Source organism: Patella vulgata, chromosome 2 (assembly GCF_932274485.2).
Source record: "Patella vulgata chromosome 2, xgPatVulg1.2, whole genome shotgun sequence".
NCBI lineage: Eukaryota > Metazoa > Mollusca > Gastropoda > Patellidae > Patella > Patella vulgata.
This window is the reverse complement of record NC_065880.2, coordinates 62669086-62673172: the sequence shown is the minus strand read 5'-3', so window position 1 is coordinate 62673172 and position 4087 is coordinate 62669086. Positions and strand designations below refer to the sequence as shown.

General features: G+C 33.8%; 1 long non-coding RNA gene across 1 annotated transcript; it reads right to left on the bottom strand.

Moving 5' to 3' along the window:
- Window positions 1–263: 263 nt before the first annotated feature.
- On the bottom strand, window positions 264–2883 carry LOC126811288 (uncharacterized). Its single transcript, XR_007675522.2, has 4 exons — window positions 2856–2883; window positions 1492–1572; window positions 944–1199; window positions 264–327 (listed from the first exon to the last, which is right to left on the bottom strand). It is a non-coding gene; the product is annotated as an uncharacterized LOC126811288 (long non-coding RNA).
- Window positions 2884–4087: the final 1204 nt, after the last annotated feature.

The window sequence follows — 4087 nt, the reverse complement described above, 5'->3', positions numbered from 1 at the left end:
CGATTTATTACATTTATTCGTGAGTCACTGCCCACCCTTCTGTTCAATACGGAAACTAAAAATAACTTAATAAAATACTTACAAGACCACTGGTTTCCGAGTAATATGTGGCAATCAACATTTACATCAGAAGTCCTCTTTTCGGTTCCTATAGAATATCGAAGAAATTGTTTACTCATGACACATAATATTACAGAGAGGCTCTTTAGATCTATAGAAAATGCTGATTTGAATAATAAACTAACTTAATAAAATACTTACAAGACCTCTGGTTTCAGAGTAATATGTGGCAATCAACATTTACATCAGAAGTCCTCTTTTCGGTTCCTATAGAATATCGAAGAAATTGTTTACTCATGACAGATAATATTACAGAGAGGCTCTTTAGATCAATAGAAAATGCTGATTTGAATAATAAACTTAATAAAAAATTATCAAATTTTGTTGTCACAATCATAGGTAGTGTTCTTCATCGTGAGGTTGAATACGTAAAAGATATACCAGACACATTTAAACCCTCAATTAAAGACAGGACTAAAGAAAGTAAATTGGCCACCGTTTGGATAAACCTAGTTCCTAGGGTTGAAGCTATAGGTGCTGCAGAAGATGGCTGGTTTTTAGTAGAACCAAATAGTAAAGATGATTCAATTATACATGATGATTTTGTTTTGTTAAATAGAAAACATGGTGAACATTTCCTCATTGATCATGATTATTCTGAAACTCAACCTGTTATACATGATAATATAAGAAAACAGACATAAAACTTGAATGCAAAAGCAGGGGACACTCATCTTAAATGTAAAAACCTAATTAAACTATTAACTGACTTGATATGTTCACATTTTAGAACTGAGACAATAAAATTCATACCGTCCCATTTAATAAATTCAGTTAATAATAATAATAATAATAAATATATATGCAATATCAAATTATGTACCTGTACATGTCTCTATTTTATTATTCGTGGTCAGCCATATTTCTGCAAGCATCTTTATGCATGTCTCTCTTTCCATTATGGTGTGAACGATCCGGACAAATTATTAGGATTATATCTGAACACTGTTCCCACAATACCTTCTTATTTAGACACATTGGGAGTTGGAAAAGTTATACAGCCAAGGCCTCCAGTCTTAGATCACGTTAATTTATTAGAAGACATGGTCCATCCTGTAACTATATTGGACACTGAAAAACTGAGAAAAGGAAAATTATTAAACATTTTACATAATTCAAAAATTAAATGTACAAATTATAGTGGCCCACTGACTCAGAAACAGCCACATAACATGGGAAACCGACGCAAGGATGGACCAATTAACCCAGATCGTTATTCTTTAATTGAGCCTGAAGAAATTCAAAATGATCCATACCGTCCACAGGTAAAATTTCCTGAAAATGCACATGAGCGCCATGGTGGGAGGAAACGAATAAAATCTAGGAATAGAGGTCGGAAATTAAATAAAATTGTTGAAGAAGCCTACTTACAGTTGGGAAAACATGTCACTCTTTCTACTTTAGAAGACAATTGTAACAATGACGATGTTATCGACGACTGTATTGACGAAACTAAAATTTCAATAAAAAACATCAATTCTAATAATAACGAAAGACATGACAACGGAATTCCACGTATTTTAAAAAAGAAGGAAATTCAAAAAAACGTAATGTGTGGAATTTGCTTAGATAACAACATAAAACCAGTTTTTAGATGTTCCACATTGTCCATGTTAAATCACCATATTAAATCTGTACATGAACCATTTGTTTGTTACCTTTGTTTTCAGGCCAGTGGAGCATGCGTAAGATTTGCCAGTAAAAACACTTTTGATCAGCATATACTTCTGAATCATAGGGTTTTTTTTTAGCTTAGTTTCCTGTTTCATTTCTTTTTCAGTGTTTATAACTTTTTATGTTTCAGCATATAAATTTTTTAGCTTAGTTTCCTGTTTCTTTTCTTTTTCAGGGTTTATAACTTTTTATGTTTCAGCATATATTTTTTTATTAGCTTAGTTTCCTGTTTATTAACTTTTAATGTTTCAGCACTGAGAAAAGGAAAATTATTAAACATTTTACATTTTACTTTTTTATTTCAGGATTTATACTGAAATGCACTTCCTTGACTCCTCAGAATTTCAATGAATAAGTCGAATTTTTACTCTCAGGATCTTGGAGTGTATTCCAGTATGGTCTTTACGTTCAAGTGGCAGTGTTTGGGTTTATGAACGTAAAGGCCACAACCACATTACTGCTGGCGGTCCAGTTTATGACAACTACTGCCGCTTTTGTGATTATGGTCTTTATGGTTCTTGCTGAATTCCTAACCACTAATTTACTGTAGCTTTGTGAATAATGTACAGAGAGATATAGCTGACTTGATTGTAAATATTTGCCAAATAAATTCTTGTATTTTTCTGTAAAACCTTAAATATCCTAATAAATACATGATAAAAAAAAATATTTGGTTTGTTTATTTTGGGGTCTAGGGGTGTGACGTTGGCTCACGCAAGAAATGGCCCTGGGCCTGGGTTAATCTGATTATTCCAATTTTTGGTTCATTTGTCATTGAAATTACATAAAATGGCCTTTTTGGTGACCATATTGGATTTTGCATGGTAACCATGACAATAAAAAAAATCTCTAAGCAATCTCTCAATAATAGAATATATAGGCCCCTAATCCCTGGTATTTTTTTTTATCTCTTGATAAACAATGAGCAAATTGTCCGCGCACAGTTAGGCTAATGTGCCTGCCGTAATCCCAAATAGACAAAATCCATTTTGGGCTCTGAAAATGATCATATGATGAAGTTGAATTTTGGACCCTATGCCATATTATTTTGAAGAACTAACCTGGTTCTTTTTGACGTTCCATTTCCTCATTATGGGTAGCATAACATTTCCGGCATGTACCTAGAATAAAATAAACAAATTCTAAAACTAACAATACTTTTTTATGCTGCCAAAGAAAAGGTATTACAGTTATAATTGGTTGTGGTCGAGCACACATTAAAGTTTTCATCGATATTTCAAAGACACAATTTATTCCTTCTTTTTTTCAATAGTATTTTATTTCACTTACCCGATACAATAGGAACAAGCTGATTCTAAGTGACACAGCACGGTCTTTATATGGATTCCCCTTAGGTGTGGTACCATGCAGTGAATGTTTACATCCTTTTGGAATATTCCGGTTCAGATCCAGGCGGTAGCAATGGGCAGCACATTAACTCTTTCCCTGACAACTGGGTGTAATCCACCCGGGAGCTCCGTATTTTTGTAATTACTCGCTTTTCGTTTTTTGGATTTGAACGAAACTCTATCTAATTTTCAAGATAGTTGTTGTGCATTGCCGGATTGGTTCAATTTATCGTATTTGTATTTTGGTGGAATCTGCGGGGGTTCAATTTTTTTTCTACAGTCTCTGACAACTGGGTGTATCACACCCGTCTATATTTTAATAGATATTACATTGAACAAAAGTAGTAAGTAAATCCTTTTTTTACAAACAGATACTAGAGGCAATTTTATTTCAGACAAAAGATTAGATAGAGTTTCGTTCAAATCCAAAAAACGAAAAGTGAGTAATTACAAAAATACGGAGCTCCCGGGTGGATTACACCCAGTTGTCAGAGATAGGGTTAACAAAGCTCCAAGATGGCGACTCAAACTTGCATTTCTTCAGAAATTTCATGTATTTAGCCAAATCACTCACATTGTGCACTAAAAATAAGTTCCCGGTAAATCATCAAATCGGCTGTTTTGTCAGGGATCGGGTATAAAATACTATTCCTATATAATTAGTATATGGACGGGTGTGTTACACCCAGTTGTTAGGTATCAGGTATGAAATATGTTGCAAGGGAAAGGGTTAAGATCAAAATGTCCACTTCGTCAAGAAATCAGCACCCATTCGGTTCTCACATCACTTATTGCGATGTCATGTGCTAAAGAGTGGACCATAATGTTTTTAGTACACTCTTTCAATTGTATGAAGTGATTTTCTAGCTCATATCCGGAATATGTACCAAAAATGAAGGGAAAGCACAATTTTCTGTGGTCTCAGGCGCTACCATCATGGATTG